This window comes from Passer domesticus, chromosome Z, assembly GCF_036417665.1.
Source record: "Passer domesticus isolate bPasDom1 chromosome Z, bPasDom1.hap1, whole genome shotgun sequence".
In the NCBI taxonomy this organism is placed as follows: domain Eukaryota; kingdom Metazoa; phylum Chordata; class Aves; order Passeriformes; family Passeridae; genus Passer; species Passer domesticus.
Genome location: NC_087512.1, coordinates 36,318,013 through 36,333,158, shown reverse-complemented (window position 1 = coordinate 36,333,158; position 15,146 = coordinate 36,318,013). Strand labels below are relative to the sequence as shown.

General features: G+C 36.4%; 1 long non-coding RNA gene across 9 annotated transcripts in view; it reads right to left on the bottom strand.

The window, feature by feature from the left end:
• Nucleotides 1–5,683: 5,683 nt before the first annotated feature.
• Nucleotides 5,684–15,146, bottom strand: part of LOC135290697 (uncharacterized) — a 49,489-nt gene continuing 40,026 nt past the window's right edge. For 4 of the 9 annotated variants that reach the window (XR_010353467.1, XR_010353468.1, XR_010353466.1 and 1 more), the window contains 4 exons: nt 12,834–15,143; nt 9,338–9,458; nt 8,509–8,593; nt 7,567–7,798 (listed from right to left, as the gene is read on the bottom strand). This is a non-coding gene — a long non-coding RNA (uncharacterized LOC135290697). Of the gene's footprint in view, nt 7,045–7,566; nt 7,799–8,508; nt 8,594–9,337; nt 9,459–9,641; nt 9,987–10,471; nt 12,333–12,833; nt 15,144–15,146 lie in introns of those variants that run through there. The other 5 variants (XR_010353470.1, XR_010353469.1, XR_010353473.1 and 2 more) reach the window with 5 other exon arrangements.

The following is a 15,146-nucleotide window of genomic DNA, read 5'->3' as shown; positions in this document are numbered from 1 at the left end:
GTCCCAGGCAGAGAATCCTGGGCTGCCCAGCATTCTAGCCTATCCAGATCTCTCTGTGAACCCTCTATAATCTCCAGGGAGATTATAGCCCCTCCTAGTTTAGCAGCATTGTCAAATTTAGTGACATTTGTTTCCAGCATCCAGAACATTTACAAAAACATTTAAGAGCATTGGCCCTAAAATTGAACTCTGGAGAACCCAGCTGTTGATTGATTTAACTCAGCTTACTATAACCCTTTGAGCCTAACATATCAGTAAATTGCTCACCCAATGTATTATGGACTTGTCTAGGTGTGTGCTGGACATTTTTTGCAGAAGGATACTTGTAAAGACACTAACAATACGAAAACATGTTCATGAACTGAACAGAACAAGGCAAATCTTTTACTGAACACAGAGATTGAATTTCTGAGCCTAAAAACATCTTCCTTTTACTCCCAGGCAGAACTGGTTTTCTCAGTATAACTGAGGTTGTTGGATAGTAGTTGTTACCCAATCTGGCACTGCCCCTTACCGTAAGAGCATTATTTTTTCTGCTCACTTTCTTCTTAGTGCAAATTGTTGTATGCACGATAAAGAACAGTAATGCTCCTTCTATTCTTAGCTCACAAAGGCATACATTTTTTAAAAAGTTATCTGTTTTGCAAAACTGGCTATTGTCAGGCTTGCAATGACCTGAGATGTCTCCTGTGACAGTATCACTCTGCAGCCTCATAGCACTGAAGCTGCACCTGTTAAAATGATCATTCTGGGCAACACACACTTCTGAATTTTCCTCCACTTCAGATTTAGAGCAAGCACTGAATTTCTAGTGTAAAAAGTGCCATCATAATTCTTGCATTTCAGATGGGCAGAACACTACAGTTTTTCCCAAGATCAGCTCTGTTCTTTAGAGAGAAATGCAGTGTAGATAAATTGTGAATTAAGTTACATTGCATCCCTTCAGGTTTGGGACATTCAGCAGTTGTGGTCTGAACTGTCTTACTCTGCATATCACATACTCTGCATATAAATGAGTAATATGTAAGCTCTTATGACAGTATTGTCATGTACATTCTAAATTCCAAGACAAAAGGATTCTTCACCTTTAAGTTAAAAGACAGAACTAAAGCATGGTATTTAATGACAGGCTGAAGTTTGTAATTCATTCCTTAAGGTGTATACACCCAGTTGAGTGTATACTCTTTTAAGTTATGGCAAAGTGCAATTACAGTTTAAAGGGAATATTTATGTACATTAGTTAACAACATCATTGCAACTTAGTGCTCACACATCAACACTTAATTAGTGTAGGCATAAGTGACATAATTGCTACAAGGCATGTATTACCCATAATGTGAGGTAATTTCATGCACTATGCGCATTTTAAATATCTAGTCTGTATTTTTCCAGCTCAGATTTTTAAATCAATAGGAGATGTTTGCATATAGTTATCTTAAATTATTTTGCATTTTATTTGAATGCAGGGCATTGTCCTGAAATAGAGAAAAAGAAGTTTCTTTCTCCTTGACAAAAATCTAGCCACCTTTCAATATCCAAACCTGAATTCAAAAATGCTGTATTTCAAAACAACAGAAATGTCTATGTGAAGAATACACTAAGTTTTATATTAGACAAACATTATTCATGTTTTATGCACGGAATAGTCAGTCTTAATATGCTGATGTTGTTCTTCTGTAGGACTAACCATGCTTTTGTCTCCAATCCCACTCCTCACATGAAAGACCCTTGCTAGCTGATCAATAAAGCCTGCAAAAACAAAATTCAGTATATCGTGAAGAACCCCAGTAGTTATGGTAACTACAAGAAACCAGTGAACTAATGAGTAGAGGGGGCATCTGGGATTATATTACGGATGTAGAATAGGTTTACATATACCAATAAAAATGCAGTAATTCATTCTCTGTTTTGTTTCCTATTTTATAAGAGGATTGTCTCTTGGATTTTATTTTCTGTTTCAGAAGGAATGACTCTACCAATACTCTACATGAAATGCATTTTGCATACGACTGCATCTTATGGTAAAAGAAAACTAACTTTATAATCTAAAGACAGGAAACAGAAAATGCTTATGTCTTGCTTTGGAATCATTTGCAGAAGTTATATGTGATCATACAGAGGCAAAAAGAAACTAAGCAGTTTTAGAAAGTTTTAATATTCTCCCATCATGTTACATAAAGAGCTAGAAATCTTCAATAGGATTGCTGCTTCCTGCCTAAACCTAATAACACATTCAGCAATTAGTGTTTAATAGTTCTTTTAAAAGGATATTCGAAAGACCATCCTTCCCTCTCATAACCTATAACTTATAAATAAGAATAGAGCTTAAATATCCGGAAGAAATCAGGAACAGCAAAGTTTCTCTGTTTTTTTAGTAAGGAGGGGATGGGTTCAGTTAACACAGTTGACAGAATTTTATGTGTAATCCCTCTTACTCTTTATTAGTCAGTTATATCACTATTGAAGCTGGAGAAAATTTTACCAGGAGAATATTTGCCTGATAGAAAATTTTCTTTTGTATCATATAAAGTCTTCCGCAACAATATACGAATGTTGAAAAGTTTCTTTAAGAAATAATTAATAGTCTGAAGGATGACATTTGTTCTATGCTAGAGCTGTCAGAACTTTTATTGCACAAAGATTTTTTTCTACTGATTTTAATTTTTGTTATTATAAACCAAATAAATCTTTTAAATAAAGACAAAAACTGAACATTTTTCTTTGAAACTGTTCTTTTGTGAGGATAACTCAAAAATATAAACATCACTGTAATTTGCAATAGTCAATCAAAAGAAAAAAGTCCAGTACCTGTACAAATCCACCTGCAAACTTACTGGAAGAGTTTGTACAAGTGCAAACACTTGTGGGATCAAAACAGAGAAGTAGTTATTTTTTCTTTATATAAATATAGTTTTTCTAGTCCATGACTTACCAAGAGAGAAGCACCCAGTATAATGACCTATTAGTGTTTGAAAAAAGAATTATGAACATGTTTATCTTAGTATAATTTTTTTTTTATTGTCATTGACATAAATCTTAAATTTTTTGTACTTACTGGAAAGATTGATCAAACAGTCATCAAAATTTGGGAAGATGTTGCAAGTAGAAGTACCAACTATTTGGGGATAATCCATTGACCTTTAAATTAACTGACTTTTCTTACATCTTTTTTTGAAAATACCCATCAGAATTTGGATCTGGAGCAAGCTTGATAGATCCTACAAAAAGCCACAATATAAAGTCCTTCCATGTATTTACTGAACTCTACTAGGACAAGTGTAAGAGTTGGGATTTTTTCCCAAAAGATTTGTGTGTTTGTTATGCTCAAGCTATACTTAAGTCTCAGTTTTCTCATGCTGGGAAAAATGCAAGTTTGCAGCCCTTTATTTGCTGCATTCCTTAAGTTCTTTTAACAGCAGTAATATCTACTAAAAATATTTTCTCATATTTGTAATGCAATAATAATTACAAATACAACTTTTTTTTTTCTTGATCTACCAACACAATCTATTTGGTGGTCTTCTGATATGAGACATTTCCTAATCTCTCAGTTGCCCTCTTCTGCACCCATTTGATTTGAGTACACCTCTCTGAGTAACCAGTATAGGATGTGATTACTGCTGTCACCGATAATTTCTATAATAGTATCACTATCACTTCTACTGAAAATATCTTGCTTGATATACCCTAAATCATATTAGCTGGTTTTACTGACATATCACATTAATGACTCACACTTAATGTAAGATCAATAAGCACATCCAAATTCTTATCCTTCTATGTTGCATCCAGTTCTGAACCCATCAGTTTATAGCTTACTTTAATTTGAAAAGTATTTTACAGTTTATTTTAATCTGAAAAATACATTTATACAAATAAGACCCATAAGGTATGTGAAAGATGAGGCATTAGCTTAGAATATGCATTGGTACTTACCAGAAAGCTTACATACAGTCTTATATTAATATAAATATGTATATCCACATATTATTATGTATTTTCTAATGTGTAAAATTAGATTTATAGTTTGTCATTACTCTTATTATTGTTTATGTAATTAAATGCATTCTACATACAGCTCCTCTCTCTAACCTACCACGTACTCCTGTAAAATCAGATCTCCTGCTTGACAAGATAATATATTGCTGTCACCCCACTGAATATTAGGATAATTCTGATTTTAGTTTACTAAAATGACAAATGCAGCTACTTTATAGCTGCTTTGGACTATAAAACATTTTGAAAGTTATTTTGCCACTGAATCAGTACTGAAGCAGATATGCAAGAAGATTTGGCATTTAATATGTGAAGTGGTTTTGCCCCTTTTCTGTTGTGGGAAATTTGGTTATAAATTTTTCATGACATAGTTCTTTTGTCTGTCAGCACCTTTTACTTTGGGAAAAAAGTCTTCTTGACAGCCACTTTGAGCCTGCTCCTCCAGAGTTTTTACTCGTCACAGTAAAAAAGTTTAGGAATAATAGAATAAAAATAAAAAAGAAGAAGAAATATGGACACAAATAAAAAGAATCTAAGAAAATATTTCCTTATTTGCTGCTTTTTAAAAACCACTAGATATGAGATATCTGTCTTCACATGAAATGAAATGAGGAAATGTTTTATGGTTCAGGAAGAAATCAGAAGACAATGTTTGTAGCTGCAGGCCAAAGGCTCCAGGATTGTCTGCATTCCACATTGCAACCAGGATTAAAAGCCTTTCCTTTGAAGGAAGCAGACTGAGAAACAGTAAGGCCCTAAGTGATACCTGTGCTTAATCTTATGAACAGTGAAAACTTACACTCTTCTAAAAGCAGAGCTTTCTCTGGTACAGGTACTCTAGGTGTACAGAGATTGTCACAAGTCAAAACCAAACTTGCTCTTCAGGGTTAACTGATATGTATTGCACTACCACCATAGTCAAGAAAATTAAGGAATGCTAGCTTGTCTCTGTACATATGCAACAGGTTTGGTATAAGTAATTACATTTCTCATACCAAAAGGGATAAATATACAGTTCAGTGCTCCAGGTAAAAAAATGTAACTACAGACATAGCTGTACAGAAGTATTCAGCCATGTTGGTCTTTAGCTGTGAGTAAATTTCCTCAGAATACACTTCAAAAAACTCAGCTTTCAGTGCTAACAGACCAAGAAAAAAGCAAGGTCATCTATTATCTTAGATGTAGGTAGGGGGCACTTAAGTGCATGTACATTGCATTGCATCTCCAAAAGTGGACAGTACCTCATGAGAAAACAAGGCTTGCATTTTCCAGAGAGTCCATAACAACTTATTTTGTTTAATCTAGGGTGAATGGTTATTGCCTGTTGTCTCTTGACAACTTGCCTGACTGCCATTTCAAGGAGGTGAGTACCTCCACCCTCCCAAGGACATCAAAACAAGGCAAACATGACAGCCTGCATACAGATCAATGCCACAGAGAAAGTTGCTCTCTTTCCTCCAGAGCAGTGCCATCAGCAATGCTGTCATATTTTGCAACCCAAGGAATTCCAGTTTCAGAGTTAATTTGAGGAGAAGGGGTTTTTTCCCAGAAAAACAAACAAAAAAAAAACAAACAAACAAACAAAAAAAAAAACCCACAAAAACCCACATGCACACTAATAACTTCCATTAGACAAGCCACAAATGTAAGACAACATGTGAAACTCAAATCCAAAAATACCCCTTTTTCAAATTCTGCATGTAATTTACACCTGGCAACAACTAGTCTCCAGTTTATTGATTACAGAGTTCATTTGATGTATCCAATTTTCCCTTTATAGAGTTAAAACCCTTTAAACAAAAAGTTACTTGCCGCATGGCTACAGAACATAAATCACATTATAAAAAACATAAATAAAACAGCACAAAATCTGAGTATCCAATGTGTAAAGCTAAAAGGAAATAATTTTACACATTTCATTAGACCTTCTAAGAGAGACTCAGTTTCTTCTCCTCCTCAGAACTTGGCTTTAGTCATTTTACATAAAATAATTTCTGTTGCACAAGAAGTGGTGATTTTCCTGTTTGAGTTACTTTCTGTTTTCATCATTCCTTGCCTGCAGTCCTTCCTTCATTTTAAGAGTCCTTGAACAGTGCTTCCTGTCAGTCCTCCCTTGTCATCATACTGTAATCAGCCAAAACTCTCAAAAATCACTCTCAGTGTCTATTAAAATGAATTGTCTGTATAATCTGTTGTTGTTCAAAAATGTACATAAGGATAAAGAATTGATGGGAAAACACCAGTGCTTTACATTACCTTCCTACAACATGCATAGCTGGAGAAAGAGAATGAATCAAAAGTCATAGTAACTCTGAGCAATTCAAACAGTCAGGCAAAATATAGTTAGCCCAACAACATTGTGAATATTTCAGTGACTTCTGTAGTCTACAGTGATGGTCAACAGACAATAAAACAACCAGATATTAGAGAAATGAGGAATGATTTTTTCATGCCTATACCTCTTCCTCATTTTATCCCATTGGCCATGGTCACTCAAGAGTGAAGATGAGCAACAATGAAAGTCCCAGTTTAATAGTTTAAACTATTAAACTGGAACTTTCTGATAGTTTTGGGGGCCTAGAGAGTTTTGGGGGCCTAGAGAGTTTTGGGGGCCTAGTTTTGGGGGCCTAGAGCACAATAAAATTCAAAATTTCATTTGAAATTATGAAAAAAAAAATTTTGGTGGATGTATGGTTTTTGATAGACATTGTTTTTTATAGCATGAGTCATTCTGTTTTACCCTTGGAGCATTAAAAAAACCCCATTAACATTATCTGAAAAATTTTAAAAAAACCTTGGTAAAATATGACAAATTTTGAGAGTTTTATTTTTTTTGCTTTATAATAAATACAATAATTTTCCTTAAAATGTTATCCATAATTTCTTTAGCTAGTTATAGTTGCCATGCACTCAGAGAAAAAAAATTGTAAAAATTTCTGTTACATCACTCTTATGAATAGAAAGATGTCTTCACCTAAGCATTGATGACTGAGAAAGAATGAGAAGAATGGTTCAGTTCAACAGGATGATGTTGGCAGCTTCCTCATTCTGAAAGGAGTATAAATAAATATGCTGAACATTGCAATCTCAAGTTTAAAACCTGTATATGAAAGAAACACTCTCTCCTGCTGTGTATTTTTTACACCCTACTATTGTGTATTTTGTAAGACTGATGATAAACTTTCCTTTGTGATCTTGTATATCATCTTCACAAGACTGGATAAAAGATTCTAGAACCCCTTCCTTGTGGAAATTGAATGGAATTTTATATTAATTAGAAACCTATTTTTCTCTGTGTGGGTTTTTATAGCTCTTTGCAGGTCATGTTTTCTTTCTAGTCAATAATACCATAATATTAATATTAATATTTATTATTTTAGAGTTTTCTTTACCTTTTACTGTCCTACTCGTTTTTTATCTCTATGTGACTAGAGAAAATTATCAGAGTGCTTTCACTTTTCCAAAGTGGGGTTTTTCCTAGTTTGAGGAGGAAGGTAGGGTAAAGAGAAGATAATTATTTCCTTCTCAAGTACAGCATTATGCAACACAGATGTGTTTCTAACACAAACATTGATCTTTACTGTTTTTTTATTAATATCAAGGGTATGCAGCATGATTTCTGAAATGTAATTAATCTCAAACTGCTGAACCCAAACGAAGACTTACATTTATATCACAATTATATTTCAATGGCAATGATGACATCACCATAAATTACATGTGTTTAGCGGTAGGAAAGCCATCAGAAAGCCATGTTGTCTCCTCCTTGCACATGCAAATTTCTTTTGAAGACATTATGATCCTATGAAAAAAACAAAGAAGTTAGTCATTCCCAATTATGGCAAATACATCCTTGTTGTCATCGTGTTATGAACTGAATGCCCATTAAATCTTTGGAGAATTATATCTCTTCTGTACTCAGTCTGTCACCATCTTACTAAACCCTTCAGCTACACAGGAATAAATTCATATACAGAAATTATGGTCAGCAATAAGTAGGTCATGTTTTTATCACCACCGACATGAGGAGCAATACCTTAAAGAAATCAGTATTTTAGTAAGTACGGAAAGCTAACTATTTTCACAGAAAATGCTTTGCATTTCTGGAATCTTCTCTGTTTTCCTTGCCTAAACTCCAACCAGGGATTAACACTCTGCAGCTCTAATTCCACAAACACAGCCGGCCATTCACCACCTTCCCTCCCCAGCACAAAGCACTCCTCGGAGGTGAAAGCAAACTCCTACAGAGGAGATCTTGTCCCAGTCCTACTCCATCTGTCTCCATCCAGTTACTTCTGCAGGTAACTATTGATGGCTCTAACAAGTCTTGCTGTGTGCATCACTTTTCCATTTTGCCTCCAGACTGTCATACTTTTAAATTGGTAAGTAATACGCATGTTAGTCTATAACAACCATCTAAAAATTTGACAGGTTGGACTGATACAAAAAGTCAACAGATAAAAACGAATGGTCTTGGTAAAAAACCAGATATATTGAAATCAGAACAGATACCTGAAATTATGAGATTTTTTTTCTTTGCTTTTAGTTCTCTCTCTAAAAGGCATTTCTCCTCTGCCAGGCATAAAAAGTAGCTCCACTGTTATTACATGGAAACAAAAAACAGGACTTTAGAGACAAAGGTCTGACAAAAAAGAAAAAAAACATCATTCTTTCACAGTTCTGGTTTTAATTGCCTTAGGCTGTACTAATATGGAAACAGGTGCAGTTTAGCAGTTGAAGCACTTATAAAATTGCAGCAAGTCATGCCTGTCTCTAAATCTCCCTAGCTTACATTTTTGGGAGGATACATTCCAAAACTACAATGCCTTACAACACCATTCTGCAGACCCAGCACAGCTTTTGTTTTAGTAAAGAAAACATTAGATTGAGAAAATTCTGCCCCTTAAGTGAAATGGAAGCTGCACCTTTAAATTATGAAAAAGTTTGCCTACTCCTTGTGTGGGTTGAGTTTTTTTATGGATTGCTCAGGAAGGCATGATGTGTTCTAAGTGAGAAACCTAGAAGCAAGACATCTGGGGAAGACTTGTTAGTGAACTCAGTTTTCTGAAGCAAAAATAATTTCTCCTCCTTCAATTTTCCCAGTGTTCTCTCATGTTTATTTTCTGTAATTTTTGTCACAAGGCTGCAAATAAATCAGCAGAGGCTTGCATTTCTTGTCAGGCTTTTTAAAAAAAAATTAAACACGTTCAGTGTTGCTTGCAAGGTTCTCCCCTTCACAAGACACAAACCTTTATGCACACACATGCATGCACACACGCACACAGACACACACAGACACACACGACATCATCTTGCTACTAGACAGAGATAAATTCCTCACCACTGTGATCATCAGACTCTAAGCCAAACTCATCTTCTTTTCTTTTCTTTTTTTTACCCCACTCTGTTATTCATAGAGACCACAGGTGAACCAGGAGAAAATTATTACAGTGTGATGACTGCTGAAATGATAGAAGGTAAAGAAGATGGATTATCACGGTGCTGACATGATTTGTATGGATTTCCAGAATTAAGCTGTTCACTTAAAGTGACCGTCTTCTTTGCACCCACGATATTGCAGCTGCCCTAGTAATAACCTTCATCTGCACTTGTGAGCCAAGTGAGCAGAGCACGTTTCCCATTACCTGTCAAGCGAGTATGTAGAGTTCTTCTGGCCTCACAGTAATAGCAGGGCTGCTGGTGAACAGAGTAATAAACACCTACTGAGAGGGATGTAGCGTGAAAAGATCTCATCACCTGCCATTAGCACGCTGATGAATAATGCAGCATTTTCGGTGGCAGATGTCAGGGGTGGGAGGAAGAATCACTTCTGTAAATGCTCTGGTGAACACTTCAGCACAAAGTGAGAGGTGATAGCAACAGATGCATGTGACAAAATTACACTTGCTATTGTGTTTTAAAAGAAATGGGAACATTTACTTCACAAATAGCTGGCAGGCTTTCCTTTCTCTCTCTCTCTCCCTTCCCATTTCCTCCCCTTCCCCCCGCCCCTCCCCCCTCCACCTTTTTGTTCCCTCAGAGTCACAAGAGGCTGCAAACTATCAAACTAATTCACATATTGCTAAGCATTTACAGCTCCTAACTTAACCACTGTGTAAGAGGCAGTGGGACTTGGCAGTCCAACCAGTTAAGTGCTTTTTCCTGCAGACCCAAACTGGCAAATCAATTGAATAGATTAATAATAATAATAATAATAATAATAATAATAATAATAATAATAATAATAATAATAATAATAATAATAATAATAATAATTCCTTTCCCATCGTACATTTCTTTTCTCTCTTTCAAAAAATCCTACAAGCCACTGTAGAAATGACAGTGCCAAATGAAGCGACAAGTCCTGGATTTCATGCAGTTAAATCCCTCAGAGGCTCTGGCACCAGTAAAAAAGGTCTCACTTTAATGTTAACATTATTAAGAAACTGCCTATTAGTCTTCCTGTTCCACTCACCCATTTTGCTGCTGTAAATAAGGCAAAGAAGTGACCTAGCAGTAGCACAACTGGTTCCTGGGTGTGATTTCAAGCATGGAAATCCCCCTCGGGTAATCTAAAATCAGGACAGGTGATGCTAATTTTTCACAATAACTTTTTTCACTTGAAAGAAACCACACACCCAGACCAAGTCCTTGTTTATGTCAAAACGTTTTGCATTTTGGGATAGTAAATGACTTCCAAGCTGCCACAACAACTTTATTCCCTGTACCTACAAGCATAGGTCTCAGAAAACAGTCGGTTGAATTTTATGTATGTTTTATGCCATTACTTTCTTGCAGAAAGAATTCCTCAGTGCTAGATATGAATGAGGCTCAAAATCTGTCATATCTGACACCTACATGTACTGGAGGGGAGAAAAGTATGAATTCATAACCGATAATAGTATTATATGACTGAAATATTATTCTTGGCATATGCTATCATATTGTCTGGCAAATCACAGATTCCAGTAATTTAAAGCAACCAATCCCAAAACAGAAATGTTTTCCAATCGTCTTCAGACTTCTCTTTTCAGTGGCATTTTAGCCAAACAGCTCTCTTTGGTCAATTGCTGCCACTTGGCATAATAACTTACTAACATCAAAGGTCCCCAACAATCAATCATGTGTTTGACGCCTGAAGGACAGCTGAGAAGAAAAAGTAAGAATTGTGGGTTATACCAGGGGATGGTAATGCTTAAAAACCTTATTGTAACAAGTGAGACGCAGGATGACATATATGGTGTCATTGCTCAGAAGACTTGTTCTTGTGCAGGTGAACTGCACAAGCCACAAAAGCAAAATTTATGTCAGGAATCCTTGTTTCTGCCCCTCTGCAAGCCGTAATTTTCATAATTTTCTGATTGGTTACTGAAAGTCTAGGAAAGGCCACTGGCCTTTATAAGCTGGGCATCAAAGGGCCCTGAAGGATGAAAAAATGCCTCCACTGTTAAACAGATGGAAAACATACTGTAGGACAGAATCTGTCCTCTGATCACCTTTTTGGCTGCAGCTGTTATTGCCTAAATTCTTCTGCCACTGCCTGCTCATACACATTTCAAAGGTCAGTGGTCTCTTGTTTGCTAGGGCTGTGTCAGAAAGACACAGTGAGACTTAGACAAAGATGCAACACTTCAGCAAAACAAAATCTGTGAGATGAGCAATGCATTGGGGAACTTCCTTTGAATTATAAAAATGCCATTATCAGAAGCAGAGCAGGCAGAGCATATATCCCAAAAGAAAAAGAGAATGCTCTTTAAGAAGAAAGGCATATAATCAACATGAAGCAGGGATGATCAAGACAAGGAAAATTCTCATAAAAATCCCATATCAACACAGTTCTTATTAGTACAGGGTTACTTTGAATTGTGATTTAAAGACTGGGTAGAATTGAGAGGAACAGAGACATAGTTTCAAATAAATCTGGCACACAGGACCTGTGCCTGTTAACACAGAAAGTTTCAAAGGATGGGTATAAATAACACCAGTTTCCTCTGGAGAAGAATCATGAATAATCTGGGAAAAAAGATCACCACCCCTTCACCCTCACCACCCAGCCTGTTTATCTGGAAAATTTATACCAAACCCAAGGAATGAACCCAATTTGGCTTGTTTGGCATTTCTCTTTGCAGTAGATCAGATTACATGGAAGTAGTGTTGTAAACAATATGCTTGTAAATGATGCGGATAGTAAGTGAAAGTTACAGGAATCAAAAGACATCTGTCTTCGAGGTTAAGGATTGAATCACCTGTAGATAATCCTTGGATCAGCTAAGATTTTGTTTTTCAATCTTGAAATGAAAAAGAAATATGGTAAGTGTAAAATAAATATTACTGTATAAAGGAAATTGGTGGTTCTCCTTTTATATCGGGGATCAACTTGAGACTGTCTAAAAATAGAGAGTTTGTTGTTTTGGTAATTGTATACCCACCTGGAAAACTGCTGTATTATAATTTTTTTCCTCATAATTTCATAGCTTTTTATATACCAAAGCAAATACATCTTCCCTGCCTTCTAAACTTGTAACTCTTCATTGCTACACTTACAGTTTGATACATTTCCCAACAGGTGGCGTTCACAGAAGGTTTGTAAATATCACAAGAATTCAGAAGAAAAGACATTAAAAACTAAAAAAAGTTTTGACAAAAAGCAACATTTGCCATGTGTTTTGTGCCCTACTATTATTCCCACCAATATGTAAGTCTAAAAAGGGCCACCTATTATTGTAGTGATGTATCTAAAAAAATCTCAAGTTGCCTGTAATAATCTCCATTATGTATAATGACAATTTTGATAATAGTCTTTAGAAGAGGTAATGGCCCCGCTGAATGGTTATTACCTGTCTGCTCATGCTGGAAGCAAGATGCAGAAGCCAAAGGGGACAGTGAAATGGTCCTTGTAGCGCAGTCTGAAGGAATAAGAAATATTTAACAGAATGCAAGTAACAGACAAGTAAGCACCTTTGCTTGCAAAACTGTCTGCAGTGACGCAGTAAGCCATTGTGAATTTTGTGAAACAACAGAGGTATAAAACAGTAAATAAATGAAATAATAATAATAATAATAATAATAATAATAATAATAATAATAATAATAATAATAATAGCCAAACTATCACCATGAGAGCTATTTTAATTTTAAGAGTCGTAAACTTTAATAGAAAATAAAATATTATCTGACTGTTAAGCATGGTTGGTTCATTATTGAATGCTAAATATTGTTATATTCCAATTCTAGACTGTGCCATAAGAGCAATATCACTTTAGTCCAGAGAGGCCTCTGCACAAATCAAGGGTCAAAAGTGTTTACATCTTCCACACAATTACTCCAAAAATGTCCCTATATACAAAGATACCGGGCTATAAAAACAGAAAATAAGTCATGTCAGAACTCTGAAGTCTAGCTTTTAAAACAGACAGAATTTTCTTGCAAATGAAGCCTGAGCATAGACAATCCACTGCCACAACAACATCAGGACATCAACAATTCATGTCACCTTTGCCCAGGCTATATGATCAGCTCTAGAAGTTAACTCTGAATTCACATCCATGAAAATAGTAAGTTCTTCCAAGCAGATATTGCCTTTAAAACCTGCACAGTGTTAAATAAAATTTGGCCCCGATTTCAGTTGCAGCCTCTGGGATTTACCACAGAATAAAGATGTGTGTAAGAAATAAATGCTGAATTACTAAATTATTAAATATTATTCTGGACTCTTGTTTAGAAGTACAAGTACCAGAAATACTACTTCACTCAATAAGGTAGGGTTAAAAACAAAGATCCTGTATTTGAAACTAAAGGAGACAATTGCGAGAATCTCAGTTTAATCAAAAGAGAGGTAAACTCTTAGTTCAAAATGCAGGCCACCATGAATTTTGCATGGTTCACTCCATGTAGATTGAAAAATACTGCTGAACCATGGTATTTCAGAAACACAGTACAAGGATGTGTTTTATGTCTTTAGGTGTATTACATTCTCCTAACACTTACTCTGTTTTCACCTCTCAGAAGCTCTGCATGTAACAGAAAAATGTGACCATTCAGAAAGTGAGATCTCAGACAGATCTGTGATCATTTGAAATAAGGAATGCCTTTAGCAGAGATTCCTTTTGTCAACACACTATTGGGTTTACGAAAACTCAGAAGTCCCAGTAAGAAAGCTCATATATCATAAACATTTTATTGCTTTCTTCTCAAGGTTGTTCAGGAAGCGATGAAGGAATGCCAGCTGCATGCACTCCTCTGGCATCTTGTTGTGTGGTAGTGCCTTTTTAAAGTAATATTTCTTCACGTTACTGTCATATTTTATTCAAAGTCTTCTATGATAGTTTGCCCGAATGGACCCCACTGTTGGTTTTGCCCAGAAGCATTTCCTCCCATCTCCTGATCTGGTATCCCAAGTACCTACCCCTTATCCCAGCTCCTTCTGTGTCTGTCATTGTAACCCTGCCCTTTCTCCCTACCAGTCATTGTAATCCCTACCCATTTCCAGAACCCTCTGTGTCTGTCATGGGATCCTTAGATCCTTATTGGTTATGTGAGAGTGTTCTCCTCCCCTCAATCCCCTTACTGGTTTTGAGGTCTCCCCAGAGACCTCCTCCCTTTATAAGCTGCAGCATTGCACTGTTCTGGGTTCCTTTGGCACTGCTTTGCTTCAGAGTTATTCCTTTGTGCCTCTGTATCATCATCTCCCCCTCAGGGACAGAATAAAGGCTGCTTGGAGACGCAAACAAGGTCCCTCCTTGTTTCCTTCACTGCAACCCTGGACATTTCATAACACCAGTCCGCGGTGGAGATACAGCATCCCGTCCCGGGCTGAACCGCTGCCTTTCTGCCGGCCTGTGGCTGAGGCAGGGAGCGGTCACTCATGACACGCGATCCGAGGGAGGAAGCTGAGCCAGCCTAAAGCCTCCCTCCCCAAAATCGGGTATGGCATCCATGTTGTACTTGATGCACTGAATGGAGACATTCCATCACTCAAGAAGAAAGAGTTACTAGAGCAGACCAGTGGGCACTGGCAATCCTGGGTTCAGGTCTCCCTTCTGGATTGGCTCAACTTGTGGCTTGAAACATGAAGTTTGGTCTGCAGGGATAGTGATGAGATCTCCTGTCTCGTTCTTCTCCATTTTTATTACATTAGCTTGCTATCACTA